Source organism: Malaclemys terrapin, chromosome 18, assembly GCF_027887155.1.
Source record: "Malaclemys terrapin pileata isolate rMalTer1 chromosome 18, rMalTer1.hap1, whole genome shotgun sequence".
Taxonomy (NCBI): Eukaryota; Metazoa; Chordata; order Testudines; family Emydidae; genus Malaclemys; species Malaclemys terrapin.
Genome location: NC_071522.1, coordinates 10,534,823 through 10,552,574, shown reverse-complemented (window position 1 = coordinate 10,552,574; position 17,752 = coordinate 10,534,823). Strand labels below are relative to the sequence as shown.

Sequence of the window (17,752 nt, the reverse complement as noted above, 5' to 3'; positions counted from 1 at the left end):
GAAGAAGAAAATGGAACAGTAGCATCCTCAAGAAGAAAAAATTCTTCCTCCTCCCAGGCTCAAGACGCTGAAGATAGGCCTGATGGCCAGGCACACCGGCAATATATGAATAAACGGGTGAACCCAGGCTGGCTCTCAGGGGGTGTAAATTGGCAATGCTCCTCCATTGGTTACACCAGCTAAGAATCTGCCTGAACATCTATGTGCACTAGAGGAATTTATATTTTTTACACTGCTGCAATCTAACTATTTGTTATTGTACCGACTGAAGCAGCAGGAAACACCAACAGATCCCTAGCAACCTTGCCAGAAACAGCAGCTCACTGAAGAAAGAAAACAAGCAGTTTTGTTCTAAGAACTTAAGCTCAAAGGGTTTTAAGCTGCAATTATTACTGGTTTATCCTGAATTCCAATCCTTACATTTACAAGTACGTGATGTATAAATAGAAAGTAAGGGGACAGTAGACAAGTGAAGCCACTGCTAATTTAGGGCCTGATTCAAAGCCCGTTAATGTCAGTGTGGTTTAGGGATGATGACACCAGACTGGGAAGCAGGAGATCTGGACAAGGTTCCTGGCTCTGTGACCTTGGCAAGTCACTCCCCCCCCTCCTCTGTGCCTCGTCTTCTGTCTCCACCTTTTGTCAGTCTTCGCTGTTTTCATTGTAAATTCTTTGGATTAGGGCCTGTCTCTCACCATGTTTGCACAGCACCTATCATAACAACAGTAGCCTTTCCATCCAATAGGTTTGGGTAATTCAATCAGACCCCAAACAGAGAAATTTCATTTGTGCCTTCAGGACACTACTGCAGACTCTCTCATAGGCTGGATCCAAATATACAGAATTACTCAGGGCAGCAACCAACAGGAATCTGAATAGCCTTAGGCTTAAGGATTTCCAAACAAACACCAAAAGCAAAGGACATCCGAATGGCACCTGCTAGTAATAAACTCCTCTGCTAGACGCGGTGGCTGTGCAAAGTTTCTTAGAACTCGCTGGACCTTAATTCTGTGGGACGCTATTTTATTTGCCAGTCATTCAATATCGTCCTCATTCAAGGCTATTACCATCGGCAAATCAAAACGCCTTTGCTGTGAAAGAGAACTATTAGGACTGTCTTGTTTGCAATACAGTTTTTCTGATGGAAAAGAACAATCCGAAAAATAGCTTTGAAACCTTGACAAAACAACAACGATAGGAGAGTTAGAGTCACACACAGGACCTGATCCTAAACCCATTGAAGTCAATGAGAGTCTTTTCACGGATTTCACTGGGCTTTGGATCAGGACCATAGGATGTGTTTTGTTTCCCCAGCACAGTTCAAGCAACACACCTCAATGCTGACCAGCAGCACCCCTGGGCCACCCACGGGCACCAGCTAAACTGGGAACATGGCATTTCACCGGGGATGTGTCGTTACAGAACCCTCTGCCGTTGGGTCCTTATGGCAGCCTCTCCAGAAACAATTTTCTGCTGTGACATTTTCCTGCCCCAGGAGTATTCTGTATAACTGAAACCAACCGGGGGGGAGAGAGGAGGAGAATGTTCCCTTCAAAACAGTAATAGCCAAGTCATTGTAATCAATCAACTAAAATTAAGAAACACAAAAGCTCCAGGGAAGATGAATCTTTGGCACCATCTGTAATATCCAAAATTAACTACTTCTCTGGGGTTCTGTGACAAAGGCACTGGGGAATGAAATGTCAGAGCATACTGTGCTAAGTATGTGAGAGCCTGATCCTGCACATTCGTTAGCTTCTGCCAGGGTGCTCTGTGTCTTGCAAGACTGGGGCCTAGTGTTTGACTGTGGAATTGGTTTCTGCCGAGTGCTATCAGGGCCAGACCCTGCATGGGTGAGGTCAATGGGAGTTTTGCCATTGTGTTCAGATGGAGCACGTCCTCTAGGTGTGCCTACAGAAGCAAAATAATTAGATAGCCTTAGGATACCAATATGCTGCCAGGACCAAATCTCCAGACAAAGCGCTGCCAAAAAAACCCAACCACCACTGGTAGAATAATATCACTCCCCGAAAAATCCATCTCCGGAGATACGTCTTCAAAGATCCTGTTCCAGAAAACAGGAGAGAAATAAAAGGGTCGCTCTCTTGGGACTGTCTTCCTTGTCTTTGGTCTGTACTGTACCTCACACAAGGAGGCCCTGCCTCTTTGATTGGTGTGAACAGTAATTGTACAAAACATCAGGGGCCAAATTCCCTGAGGAGGAGTTATACCAGGGTTGAATTTAGGGATGGGAGGGGAACGTAGACCTTATACCCCTTTGTAGGCATGCAGGGGTAAGATGGCACGTTAGGTCCAGGGGTGCTGGAGTATGACAGTCTATGCATACACCTATTCCCCTCTAGGGCAGGTATAGAGAGGCATACAGACAAAGCTGCAGCTAGACCACTCCCATTCAATGGCCTGCACGGCTCAGCTGACTGGGGGTGAGTGTCATTAGCTGCTGATAGAGGCCAGCACCCAATCGCTACACCAACTCCACCTATAGGAAGAAGTGACAGAATTGTGACTCAGCGATCACAGTGCCTCCAAAGGCTACTTCTGGGGTGGTACAGCTCCCACACCCCTCCTTGCTGAGGCTGTGCTGAAAGCCACAATCTCTCCCACTGTGAAGTAAGAGGTAATGAAACTCCGTGTCTAGCAACGGAGAATGAAAGTCCCCACTCATTTCACTACACTGCAGATTGCAGTTCCAGTTGTCATTTAATGTCAGTTCTAAGCAGAAGTTTTGTAGGGTGAAAAAAAAGATGCCCCCACTCTCAGAGGGTTCCCTTATTAAGATACAAAATATAGCAGAGACAGGGAGAGAGACTGGTCAGTTCATTATTACAATGTATAGGCTTACATTTTAATGAGAACAAACTGTTCCGTTTAGATTTTGTTTACCAAGAAATGCCAACTGTGTGCCAGAGTTATATGTTGCCATGGTCAAAACACACTTGATTTGTCTGTTTGTTTGTACTCATGGGTTATCTAGTCAGGTTTTATCAGCGGTCTTCAAAAGCAGAACGCTCATAGCGGACACTGAATTGCAAATATGCAAATGAAACTTACATAAAGGGTTTAATAAGGCTTCCACTGAAGTATAGGCGGGGAGGAGGGAAGATAGCTCAGTGGTTTGAGCGTTGGCCTGCTAAACCCAGGGTTGTCAGCTCAATCCTTGAGGGGGCCTTTTAGGGATCTGGGGCAAAAATCTGTCTGGGGATTGGTCCTGCTTTGAGCAGGGGGTTGGACTAGATGACCTCCTGAGGTCCCTTCCAACCCTGATAGTCTATGAAATAAACATTGAAGTCTATGAAGCTCTAGCTATTTAGACCAGCGAATAATCCATTGAGCCTCAACTGCATTTGAAAAGTTCTATGTAACAGATGAAGTTCCATCTGCATTTAGGGTTATGCTAAAATACTCGCTATTGCATCACACAAGAATTAACCTAACTGTAATAGTAACACGAGGCTCACGGATTCATGCAGAGATGGCAGGAGGAGCAGGAATACAGTCTGTATCCCTCAATCTGTAGCAATTTTACAAAATTCTGCCACTAAACCGACATTGTATTGTTAAGTCATCGAAGCCGCTCCCATTCTTCTCTTTGTTGTTTTATTGGTTTCACAGCAACAACCTCCCCTTAACTGGGCCCGAGTGGTGCTGCAGGCAGAGGGCCAGAACAGTAGTATTGTGACATCAGAGGTAATTCAACCAGTCATCCCTCGCTCCCTCAAGTAAGCGCTCTGCTTGCAGCACCAAACGGGCCCTGGTTAGAGGAACTAAGACAGTTGTGACTGGGTAGAGGTAAATGATCCCACCTGAGCCAGGCAAAGAGGGAGTCACAGGACAAACCTCCCGCCTCCTCCCACTCAGCCAATACAGCTCCTGATCCGAAGCAGCCCCGGATATTCCGGTTCTGAACCCCCCAGAGCACCAACTCTGGCAAAGCACCTTAGTCCCCAACCCGCATTCATTTGCCAATTCATTTCAACCAGTGGGACTGAAGTATGAAAATAACAGGAGGGAGGGGATGATGACTGGCTGAGTTACCGCTGATGTCACAATGCCCCTTTGCCTGCCGCACCAAGTGGGCACCGGGTGCAGCGGTCAGGTTCCCCAGTTGCCATCGGGATCAATAGGGTTCTACCCAGCGATGCCTCCAGCTTTCCTTGAAATTGATCGGAGGTGGTATTTCAAAGTCAGGGCAGAAGAGACAGTTAGGCCTCACTTCAATTAGCTAGTCGGTGACATGTGCAGTGTTGCTTTTGTATTGTGGATACCCATTTCATGTAGGCCGGCAGGTAAGTGCTTTTCCATCACAACCACCACTGGTTCGTTTCAAACCAGCTAGACGTTCCTTAGCCCATAATTCGCCCTCTCAGCCATCCATGTGGTTAAGGCACAGGACTAAGACTCAGAATATCTGGGATCAGTCCCTAGCCTCCCTGTGTGACCATGGGCAAGTCGCCCCTGCACAGAGAGCCCGCAAAGCATTTAAGCCCTTAAGTGATGCCTGTGTCTTGTGCTGCCTAGGCAAGCAAGTACTGAGATGAAGCACTAGCAGCATCTTTGGGCTCTGTTGAATCAGATCTTGCTCACACCTCCCTCTGTCTACTCTTCTTAGATTCGATGCCCAGCTGCTGTCAGCGGTAGGGACTGCCACCCACGCAGCATTCCTCTCTGCATCTCAGATGGATGAAAGTGCGAGAGAGGTGCTGGGAAACAGCTGTAAATGAATTTGTGGGTACGAAGGAGAAATCAGATCAAGATGGAAGCACTGATGCAATGTGACACAATGAGAAAGGGAACTGAGAGGGCTCCATGGCATAGCAGCATACCACAAAACCTGGTGTTTCCTTAATAGGTGTGGCCCAGAAGTCTCTGTTATCCAGTGGGGAAGTTGTGTTGTCCAGTGGGCAGGGCAGGGGAGTGGAAGCCGAGAGATCATCTTAGATTCCCAGCTGGTCTCCAGTGTCATTTGGAAAGTCATAATCACTTAATTCTCTCGGGGGGTTGGTTCCCAGCAGTCACATGAGGGTACTGGGGCTTAACCTCCTTTGTGAAGCACTTTCAGATCTGCAAGTGGGAAGCACTAAGTGTTATTAATGAGCAACCAAATTCCCCTCTCATTTATGCTGACCACTGAATGCGTTTATTACCGGGGGGGGGAGGGGGTGTCTGTGTGTCCTACCAATGACCAAATCTACTCTGAAGTCAACTTATCTTAATACTTTGCGTTCCCTGCCTTGAGCAATTTGAGTGCAAAACTAGATGATTGAGTGACTGAGATGTATATCACAGATGGCTTCCCCCCCATCTCTCTCTATTTTCTGCACATGATTGTGGGCCGTGAGGACACTAACTCACTTGCGGTCCACAGTCAGTGCTTACATCTGATTTATAATGAAAGCCTTAATGCAAAGGTTCTGCTTGAGCTAAGGGTCAGAGCTGATGGGTGAGAAAAAGAAGAATCCGAGACCCCAAGCTGCCCAGCAGCCGGTGCCTGGTAACTGTTAATCACACGTGTGGTTTCCTGCAAAAAAAAAAAAAAAAAATGAGGCGGTAGTTTCCATAAAGGACAGATAACGAAGCATTTCTAGTCTCACATCCCACCCTCTCACTCACCCTCCCACTTTCTCACACATTCATTTACACACACACACACACACGGGCAAAGCAAACCGACCCTTGTAACCATCCATTATTCGCCACTGCCAGCTGGACAGCATGGGTAGGCATAGCCAAGCTAGCTTGGATCGAGCTAGATTGCTAAAAACAACAGTGTGGGGCGGGCTAGCCCGTGGCGAATACATACCTTGAGTCTGGAGCGGGGCGGGGGGAGGGAGGCGAGAATAGTACTCGGGCAACTAGCCCACGCCACCGCCCATGCCACTGCAACTACAGTGATTTTAAGCAAGCTCGCGGCACCTATCCGGGCTGCAATCATCCCTCCTGATTGCAGTGTAGACATACCCTTAAAGGCCAGCCCTACAAGGTGCCAATTGCCTCCTGTGAGGTGCTGAGCGCCCTCAATTCCCGCTTTCCATGAAGTGATGGGAATTGAGGGCGCTCAGTCTCTTGCAGGATTGAACCCGCATTTCCTATCGGTATTTCTGTGCAACTAAAGAGAAAGTCGGTTGGTCATTTCAAAACGAGAGGGTTTTTAAAAAGACTATTGAACCAGTCCCAAGACACTGTAAGAGAGAGGGTATGTAGGGCCAGGGAAATACATTCTTCCAATTTATTGATCTAGATGCACAGCCTGAGCTGCATAAACAATACAATAAATGTAGAGGGGTACTGTCTAGTTGCGTGATCAGAGGAATGGCAGCCTGGAAGTCCCGAGTTCTATTCTAACTCTTATTGAGGCCAATGGAAACTTCACCAATCTGGCCCAGTTTTCCCCCTTCTGTAAATGGGGGTAATAATATTGCTTGCCTCACAAGGGAGCTCTGAGGAAAAGCTAGCTAGTATTGGTCCAGATTCTGCACTGAGGGCCGGTGTACACCGTTTGAAGTTCCACAAGGCTCCAAGCCAGCACAGAATTTAGCCACACATTGGTAAAGCAATTTGAAAATGAAAAGAACTATGGTCCTGGTTCTCCCCTCACTTACACTGGAGTGACTCCATTTAAGCATACGAAATGCTATCAGCATAGAACTGGTGTAACAAAAATCCAGATGGCGGCGTTTGCCTGAAATAACTGCCCAGTTTGCAGGAGTTTTTTCCCCTGAAAAAGGGTTCAGGGAGTTCTACCGAGGACATAATTTCCCCCTAGTTGGATTTAAGGGAGATGGAGAGAGGATATAGGATGTGGGCTGAGCAGTCTTGCAGGGAGGAACCCTCAGAGCAGCTAAATCTGGCAAGGCACCAACAGGACTTTATTATCTCATTGCTGTTTTCTTTGTTAATAAACCAAGGTCAGGAAGTAGCACACGTTTGCATTTTACAGTGTGTGAACTGTGTTTCTAGGGCAGGTTAGGAAGGGACCCTGCTTTTAGTGTGCTAAATATTATGTTGTTACCAAGTTTAGCCAGATCAAAGGGCAGCATTTCATTCAGAAGACTGCAGCTTGCACAAATTTGCACTAATGAACCTATTAAAGAGGATCTATCAAGAACTGGGGTAAAATGACTGTCATTTGTTTTCTAAAGGAGCAAAATAATCCTTTGACAGCTGCAGCCAGCCCAGGTTGGAATTAGCCAGACCTTGTGCTGTGTTAAGCCAGATCACTTAGCGTTATTTTAACAGAGTCTGCGCATGAATAACACAGCTTCATGTTGAGTTAGCAGTGTAATCAGCTAATTAATGTGCTGCAGATCAGTGGCTGTGTCATGCAAAAAAAAAAAAACGCCCCCTGCTGGCTGAGATTGCAGCAGCTGTGTGTCCTGGCTTCCCCTTGTTTCAAGGGATAGAGAAATGGTGGAAGTAGGCTACAGAGAAAGAGAACGGACACGGGAACATGAGTCCGCACCCCAGGCAGGAAGAGACAGGGTTAGAACCCTGCAGGGTGTTGGGTGTCTTTAACTCATACTGAATTCAGCACCATCCATAATGAGGCACGTATAGGTGCCAATTACAGACTTATTTTGCAAGCCTAATGCTGTAAGTAAAAGGCTTCAGAGAACAGCTGGATGGGATGCTATTTTCCCATCCTGCAAAGAATCTGAAGTATCCACATTTTCCCATCCTCAAACCAGGACAGCAGTTGAACTTGGTGCTTTTTGAACCAGAAATCTGAAAAAAAAAGTTTGCTTCAGATCCAACAACATGTTTTACTGCAGTAATTTCAAAATGTTTAGTTTCAATTTTGACTCTTTTCTTTCCTTTAGTCTAAATCTAATCACATTTCATTTCATCTAAAAAAAAAATCAAAATATTTTCTGAAGTGTTAAAATGAAGCATTTTGACAATGTCAACATTTTTAAATAATGTTTTGAGTCAGGAGATTAACCAAAGTCAAAACCATTTCACGAACACTTTTGATTCCGACACCTCACTATTTTGATTTTTTTTGCAAAAGGGGGGTTCGTCAAAAAATTCCTGACCAACTCTACATCAGAGATGCATCCACCGCTACTAGGTCTGAATTTGATTCGCTGTACTGAACAAAACTACACTGGCCACATTGTGTACTCTTCACCCATTGTTGAGCCGCTTACGGATGCCTATGGAAGTAATCTGTCCTACATATGGCCAAAATTTTCAGAAGTATTCTCTAATTTCAGGAGTTCAACTTGGAATAGCTCAAAACCATCCCAGGGCACCCAAAATTACAGTCCTCTGTAGCATTTTGCCAACAAGTCTTTTCCATCTCAAATGTCTACAATTGCCAAAATGCTAACAAGTATCATCCTACTTGAATTCATCAGGAAGAAAACTTAGATTTTTTTTCCTAAAGTGATTATGCACAAACCATGCATTTATTTCTGATTTGCAAAGAACATTTGGCATATATCTTACCCCCCTTTTTTGTATATAGAAAGATCTGTGCTAGATCATCTAAATACCGGCAAGGGGGAGATGGGGATACTTGTTGTATCTGGGAGTATCTTTACTGAGGAACAGTCCACACAGCTGGTGCTGAAATTACGCCGAGGAAGGACAGTATAATTCTTTCTTTGCTACCTTGGCTGCAGAAGACAGACTGCATCATTAATGCTGTAATACTTCATGCACTGCAGCAACACTATTCATCTTTTTATTACAACTGTATATAAAAAGGTAGTGTCCATGCAGGAATACGATTAGATTATATCATGGCAGCGAAAAGACATTCCACATCCCAGCCCTATCAATAAGGCAAAGCAAGGCAGCATAGGAATGAATTGTAGAACAAAGGAGGCTGCCTACTACTTTTCACCATGCTACTGCTACAGTGGAATGAGGCTGGAAATCTACCAACATGCCTTGAGCAGTGGGTTCCTGTGGAGGGGGGGGGGGAAAGATTCTAAAGCCTGTTTTTTGCAGGTTGCTATTTGTGATGCATTGTTCATTAACAGGCCATGTTAAGGAATATTAACACATTTTCTAGGTCTAGTCAAACCTATCTCAGGCAACTACCAAAGGTGATCACAAACAACTCGGTCACCCAAGAGGTGATTCTTAGCTAGACATCAAACACAACAGGGTACATTTCTGGGAGGCCTTAATATGGTTTACATAAGTCAGAGAAGTATCTAGTTGTACTGATTTTCATTACGAGCCTACCTGTAATGCATTTCCGTGATCCCGTTCACACGGTTTGTTACTTGGAATACTGTGGAGGAGATAGAGAAGGAATATATGGCAACTTACAGTACGTGCCAGCCTACCCAACTCAATTGGGAACATTCCCTAGATCTCGGATGTTTATGTGTGAGGCTCAGGATACAATAAAATAAGCGGCCAATGTGAGCCGATAAAACTGAAGATCCAATTCCCCTTTCTATCTAAACGTGAGATTGACCAAAGGAAGAAAAATGCAATGAGACTTGCAGGTATTTATTTGCATTAGCACCTACTCCATGCCAGGCCCTTTCTAAATATTTCAGAACAGTCCTTGCTCTGAGAGTTCAGAATCTAAGAACACGGGAGAAACAAAACACAATGCCACTGCTTCTAGGGTTTTTCCCTGGACACCTCCATTTTAATCAAGCTACTTCCCAGATCCGCTAGTCTGTACTCTTTTAAACAAGCTGCACAAAGCCATGCAACTGCGGCTTCACTCTCTGGTACCCAAACTAGCTAGATTAAAGCTAGCTCAGTACATCTACACACGCTGCAATTACGGCCCGTGATGGCAGGGTACACATACCATTATGTACAGAAAGGTAATGTGACTTACCAGTGGTCACACAGGGGAGTCAAAACCTTCAGCTCAGATTGGCCTTTATGATTATCCGAGCTCCCAACTGCTTTGCTCTAACCACCCATCCAAACAGCCCCTTTTCAGCTTCACTAACAAGTCTACATACCAACAAATTCAAATGGAAGAGCGAACGTAAGCTGGTTTTTACTGAGGTCACCCAGTAAGAGGCATTTCAACAATACAGACAAGGTTAGATTGGATTTAGCCCAAATCATTAGAAGTGGCTAGAGGAACACACTGCTGATTACAGAAATTGATTTGTCCTGAAGCATTAGAAGCCCCTATTGGTTACTCTGTTGTCTGAAAAACCAAACCCGACCAGGAGATTGAACAACTATTTACATTTAAGACATGTGATTTTTCTAAAATGTGAATTGCTGCTGGAAACATTCCATCTACAGTATCTAAATACACTAGAGATATAAAAAAAGAGGGGGCGGGGACACACAAACTAGGGTGCTGCCGGCTTTTTAAGATTGTTGATCACAACATATTGATGGTGAAGTTATACTAGAAATACAACCAAGACACTAAGGATGTTTGATTTATTTGTGCAAAGTAAAGTGGAGTATCAATGGGAATAGACTGACACGATTTTGGAAACGTAAGTCACATGTATGAATTCAGGTTGATATCATGGCATTATTATGCAGTTGTTGACATCAAACTGGTTTTTCACAAATGTTCCTCTGCCTCTGGGTAGCCACCATTGCCGACAGGATCTACAACGCCAGACCGAGGACAATGAGGAGTGCCCAATTATAAGGATTATTGGCTGATCAAGGGACAGATATCCTAAGAGGGGTTGCCCAAGCTGGGAGAAGATACTTCCTCCTCTTGTCTAAAGGCAGGTGCAAACGGAGGGAGTGGAAGTTCTCCAAGGAGGCCAACAAGACAGAAGTGACAAAACAGGTGTTTAAAAAGGACTCATAAGGGAAAAGACTCACACACAAGAAGTTTGGGCAGGAGAAGGGAAGGGGACAGATGAGCCACAGTCAAAGAGGCAAGCTAAAGGAGAAGGCTCCATGTTTCAGAACCCACCCAACCACTACAACAGAAGGACATTGGAGAGCCTCAGATGACCCTGACGCCACCTCAAAGAATATTCTTGAGTGGAGAGGAAACTGAGGCAGAGAACCACACATCAGATTTATTATTTTGGTATATCTGTGTATTTGTTATGCTACTGAAGAACAATGCTGTGTGTTCGAGTCCTGTATGTACTACACCTAATCACAGGGCACCCGAGAGTGTTAATCTGCAATGCAGAAGGCTCATATCATCAGGGGATTTTGGGAGAGGATGTGTTTAAGATACAGAGGAACCTGTGGGGTCAGCATTGGTTCCAGGGTCTGGGCAATGGACTGTATGGTGTAAACAGGATGGTGCACTAGATAGACGAACTCTTGGGGTGTAGATCCTCTAAGGACCCCAAGACAAACAGTGCGCATGGACTCTGTTCGGACTCCAGAGACTTAAAACACAGAACCAGCAGTCTGGTGAGTGATGAAGAGGTGGGGGGGACTCAAGTGGACCCAAGAAGACATCCTTACAATCTATCTTTGCAGGGCATACCATAAAACCTTTTGTTAAATGGCTACTTCAGAAGCAGATCAGATCCTTAGCTGGTGTAATTCACCCTAACTCCATTGACTTCAAGGTAACCATGCAAATTTACACAAGGTGAGGATCTGGCCATATGTCATTAGTGAGCGCAAGTTGGTTATGTACCTAGATGATGCCGTGATAAAATAGCATTGATTCAACTGGAGCTGTTGAAAGTGATTTGACAAGGGACTTTGTGTGTGGTCATACCCCAAAAAAAAAAAATCATCTTTTATTGAATGTCTACAAGTATTTGTACTTCTGCTAATCTCATTCTTAGAGGAAGAGAAGGCAAAACAATTTAAAGCCTGAATTTCTCAGGGGCAGGAGCCAACAGGAGTGCAGTGGAGATCAATATGTTTAACTATTTCAGCATTTAAAGTCTATTGATGCTAATCTGTCTTCTCAATACAGTATAGATCTCATTGTTACCTAGGAGCTTTTAAGAGGATGAAGGACTGTCTTCAAGCTGCAGAAGGGGCCAAATCCCAAAGCCTGGTTCTCCTACTATGCAATACAAGTAACTCCTAGTTCCTCTGACACCCTGGGAGCAGAACATAACCCGTGCAGTTCTCTTGGGTAACACCCCCAGTAGACTCAGGACAGAAGAGGCTTCTCCCCCTCAGAATACAGAAATCCCGCACATCAGGCTGGGCCGCAGGCATATTCTAATGCATTGTGTAATAAGTTAGCTTGGTTCATGGCACCATGCAAGCCAGGCACACAACACTAACACTTACAGGGCTCTCACTCGCTGCCAGCACAAGGGGACTTCAACCAACAACATTTTCACACTTAGGAACCCAAACCCAGGCACTTAGGTCAGTCAGAGGCACTGAGCACCAGCAGCACCCTTTGACATTGAGGGGTGCTCAGCATTTTTAAGGTCAGGCCACTTACTTAGAAGCTTAACTCCAGTTACCCAAGTTTGAGTGTTGGCTGTTGGGGTCTGTGACAAGACTCCACTCACCATGCTGGTGCATCCTGCTGATCATCTTGGGGATTAGCACCACACATTACTATATCCACGCCCGGTGGTGCCTCGCCCGCCATCACTTCTGCTCCCGGACCCACGTCGCTCCAAGGAACGCAACATTCTCTTCATGACACAACCCTGTGGCCGTGTCGTGATCTGTGCTCCCCGCTTCCGGGGGTGAGTGTCGCAATCCAACTGTCCCGCCACTTCCCCAGCAGCGACTGCAGCCAATTATTCGGCCACTTCCCCCAGTGGACCCAGCACCCTCTTCGTCCTTGCCTCAGTGCCTCAGCCTGCAAATCCCAGCAGCCAGCCAGGAGCTCTTCTCTAGCTTCCCTGGTCCCTGCTAGCAGCACTGCTCTGTCCAGGGCGCTAGCTTCCTTCTGCCCGCCAGACACCCAGTCCTCCCTCCTTAAACTTCAGGGAGTAACTGTCTAGGCTCTACCCTGCAGTTCTTCTTACATGGGCCTCCTGGGACCTGATTAGCTGTTCCTTGCAGCCCCTCTCCTATTGTCTGCTTTCCGCGCAGCCTCTCTAGGGCCCTATTAACCCCTTGCTGCCAGTATGGGGTAAACACCCCATCACAGGGTCCTTCCCCTATTATAGAAAGTGCTGGGATAAAAGGTGCCCCATTACTAGTCTTCCTACTTTACAGAAAATGCAATCATTTACCCTCAAACAGCTACTTGCTACACAGTAGTCAAGAGTCTTTTAGACACCGAGCAGTGCCGGGGCTCTGGCTACTTGTATAACTGATGGCAGAGCAAAGTGGAGATGCTGAATGTGCAGTTTCCCCACAATGCAGTTGTTATTTAACAAAAAACTTCTTTGGTTTAATTAGTGTTTAGTCCACATTAGAGATGGGCCCTAACCTAAAGCCCAGATCCAAATAACTCCTCAACTTTGAGAAAGTTTGTAACCAAGTCCAACCATGAGTATTTGGAGAGTGCTTAAAAATATAAAAAGGATTATAGACCATTATTATTAGACTGGGACTTTTTAAATATCAGGAGCTGGAGTGACTGTCCTGAGTTCATTTAGCACTGTACTTTTTCCCCACCACACAGTGATGACAGTAAGAGATCGCAGGGTACATGGCACAGTCTTGACTTTAATTTGGTTACTCAGAAGATTAAAGAGATACTGGGAGCCAGTCTCTCTTGAACATACCATGCGCTGCCCTTATATCCAAATAAATCTATTTAAAATACAAACATTTTAGTTTACATACAATGCATGTTTTCACTCAGCATATGCAAGTCACCCTAGCGTAGGCACCTTGTGCAATACTGAAACCCAAGTAACACCACTTACTTGGGGCTTCAGGGGTGCCTAGGATTTTGTTTGAGACCTTTGCACCTGGTGGAAATTCACCTGCTGTGGGGATGAACATGGGCAGATATATACCTGAAGCAGCAGCTTACCTACTCTGTCATCAGGTGCATCCACTACCTTGATTTTCATACCCATCAAGAAAAACACCCACGACTGGCACTTTTGAATTACCGCTCCTCTTCTGGGGTTTGGTTTATGAACATAAAGTAAACTTCATTGAAAGCAAGTCTTCTAGTTCCCTTCCCCAAACTCACCAGTTCTGTCCAGCCCGTCCCAAAGTCCTTGCAGACCTTCACCAGAGCGTCATCACCCTTATCCTTCCCTCCAGGGCTTCACAGTCCTAGATAGCCTTTCCCAGCTGAGGCTACATGCACGCTTTGCTTTGCTCCCTGCAGGTCTGTCAACTAAGATTTCCACCACCAGCAAACTCCTGCATCCCTCTGCTTTCTGAGCAACAGTCTTCCTTTATATACTGTGGCTGGTCACATGATTGTCACCTGATATTTTCCTCCCCTCCCTCTGACTACAATTCCCCAGGATCCCTCAGGGAACTACGCATCCCAGCATGCCTGCTCTTAAAGGGGCTGAGCCTTGGAACATGGTTGACTGGCTCTGGGACATCACTATCCTTAAATGGGGTACACCACAATACCACATCTGTGTGTTCAATGGTTCTGCTCTTTCTAGGGTCAAGGGTTTTATCTGATCTTAAAAGATGACAGACCAAGAAATTTCACAGCTTTCCAATCTTTCAATGTATTCTTTAACCATTATTAATTGGAACCCATTTTAATGGGCAGTGCTATTCTGCATTTTATGGCCATAGCGCTAACCACATTAGAATCTCATCCCTTCAACAATGATTAAAGAGCAGTGAAATTTCCTACGGGGCCATATTTTTTAGAAAGAATCTGTTCATACATCGCAGATTTTCTGTATTTCTTTCCTCCTGCTCTTTATTACTGAGAGGATCTAGTTCTTTGGGTCTCACGCTCTTCCTTGGGCGTGAACGTAGCTCGGAAGGGATGCACCAAAACTCTGAGGGGCCTGGAAAGAAGCAGTGCGTGTGCATACACAAACACACACTGCATCTCCAGAAGGTCCAGACTGCAGTGTGCACACACACACATGCATACATATTCACACACACACGCCCACACTGAATCACAGAAGATCCAGTATGCAGCACATACACACACACACACACACACACACACACACTACATCCCCAGAAGGCAGCTTCCCCCACCACACTCTGAAGGTCCAGAGCACACGACCACTACTCTCAAGCAAGCAAACAGACTAGAACCACTGCATGGACATACTATAACATGACTCCCCCGGACACTACCATCACCAGGGCTACCTATATTTCAGGACTATTCTATCCTTTGCTGTGATCCCTTAGCTGCTGCTGCTTGGAGTAGCATTAAGTACTCAGATGCTGGGACTGGACAACAAGGGATGGATCACTCGATAACTGCCCTGTTCTTTCCATTCCCTCTGGGCCACCTGGCTCTGGCCACTGTCAGAAGACAAGATACTGGCCTAGATGGACCATTGGTCTGACCCAGTATGGCCGTTCTTATGTTAACTTTGCAGCGCATATTTATCTGTATTTAATAGGCGACAACAGCTGAAGCAAAAAGGGCTGATCTTGACTCCTTCCCTTTCCATCTGACCATTCCCCTACAAATCCACTTAATGGTTCTCCCGCACTGTTGCCTTATGATCAGTCTCTTTTCATGGGTGAAGACATGCAGGTGGGTTTCTGGTCACTTTTCTTATTAAGTTGTAACGTATTAAATCTATCCATGCTCCGCACTGTTTAACCAAATGGCCAAGAGGAGATGGGCTGAGAGAGGTGTTCTGGATCACAATTAGGTTTAAGCAGGGTTCACAGTTCTGATTCAAGGCCAAATCAGGGCTATTTTGATTTTGTACTGGGTTATACCTACATCATGTTCTTGCAAGACTGCAGACCATGATGTCAAAAATCTCAGTAAATCAGCCTCTCTCACAAGATCTTGAATGTTCTTGTGAGATTTCAGCTTCATCCAAACCAGAACCAGAAAGTAAAGCCCCTTCTGGTTTAGGATCCAACCTGGAACCAGGAGTAGGCATGGATCCGTGCCCCATATGAAACTGGAGGGGTTCAGATTTATGACCCTGGTTTTGGCTAATCTCTAGCTCCTCAGGCGGAGGTTGTATCTGTTTCCATCACAGCCAATAGTGATACACAAGTGATTCTGACTTCAGGTGCAGAACAGGCGGCAGAAGCAGATGGACTCACACACAAAAAAAAATCATCATCATCCTATTTTCATGCAAATAGCCTTAGCAAAAAAGAATGAAGGAGGAGAGGTGCAGAAAAGATCTGGTATAGAAGCAGAGCATATTTATTCATAGGGGTACCATCAGCTACCCTTTAAGAGGCATCTATTGTAAAGGAAGAAAGAGATTAGTTAAACCTGCTACACACAAAAACTGAGTTATGCTGTCTGAATCCCACTTCTTAGTCTGAATTTAGAATCACTGGCTGATTTCCAATCCTGAATATAATGTGCCGTGTGGGCAGACACTATGTCCTTGGCAATACTATAACAACAAGGGTCTTAAAGACAGGCAGTGCCTGGAATACACAAAATCAGAATAGAAGACAAAATCTCATTCCCTTTTTACACCTGGGATGCAAATGACCAATCTCCCATCCCTTATCACTGCTGCGGTATAGCACATGAACAGGGTTCGTCGCTTGTACTGTGCCCACAGAGATGAGACTGACAAGAGCAGTGCTGTGCACTGTATATGCTTTATGAGCATGCATTATGCCCTGTCTTCTCAAGATAAGCGAGAGATCTTCCACAAACACAACAAAGGGGAAGAGGGTCTCTACTGAAAACATTATACTGCGATAGTAAAGATATATATTCAGAGAAAGCTTCTCCATTGTCCTATTTATGTCAAGCATACAGTACTTTAGAGATGCATGTTCGCAGAGGTGGTGTCTGTCTGCAGGCAGAATGTCCCCCTACACAATTCTAGTAAAAAAGCCATTTGAAAAGAGCACCAACAATCAAGAATTCCCCATTGACATAGGCGAGCAGAGCACTGAAGAGACCTTTTGAAGTTGCCTCCTTTGAATTTTCAAATTTCCACATAAACCTTGAAATCATTTGCTGTTCCAAATAAATGTGGCATGCGACGGTAGCTTACATACAGATCACACATTCGAGTCAAGAAGGATATTCTTGGTGTCCACATGCATCTAATGTATAAAGCCCTCCTGTTCAATTACACATTTAACACAGACACACAAATTGATATTTGTAAGACACTGAAACAATAGCTCCTCCAGACGTGCCTTAATTTACATGCACACAAACATACAGTAGAGAGACAAGGACAATTATGTACTTTATACCGTATGTATACACGTTTTCCATTAAAGAGCTGCTGTGTATACATTTTCTACTTCACATATGGATAGCCACATGGTCCTCAAATATTGCTATATATCGTGACCACAGTTCAAATTTAGCACGACTCAAACGGTATCTTACCTTGATTTCCTTGCTGCTCTCTCTATGCAAAATTTACACTTACTGTTACCATCAAGGCTAAATAAATGCAGAGAAATGTAATTGCTCCAGCCACACAGTGCTCCTGACGTGGAGCTGCAGCTATTGCATTGTTGATTTTAGTAGATTATGTGTCTGGCTTTGCTAACCTGCTGTTTTAATGCTCCATGGGCTCTTGGCAAAACACCAACAATACTCACTGCCACAAGGGGGCTTTAACAGCTCGCGGGTGCTGTTTATCGCAGCAATCCTTCTGTGCTTTTTAAAGGAGACAAAAGAGTTGTTTTTAAGTGTTTTGACTGCATTAGGGCGACAGTTGTTGGATGCAAAAGAATATTTTTTTTAAATACATCTGTGCCGATCCCCTCTATTCCACCCGTGTGGACTCAGCCAGCATTT

The 17,752-nt window shown here is 45.0% G+C and overlaps 1 protein-coding gene across 1 annotated transcript in view; it reads right to left on the bottom strand.

Moving 5' to 3' along the window:
* RAP1GAP2 (RAP1 GTPase activating protein 2) overlaps positions 1-17,405 on the bottom strand; it is a 228,584-nt gene extending 211,179 nt beyond the window's left edge. Inside the window, exon 1 of the mRNA XM_054008314.1 lies at positions 17,336-17,405. The gene's annotated coding sequence lies outside the window, so the exon portion shown is untranslated. The remainder of the gene's footprint in view (positions 1-17,335) is intronic.
* Between the last annotated feature and the right edge of the window lie 347 nt (positions 17,406-17,752).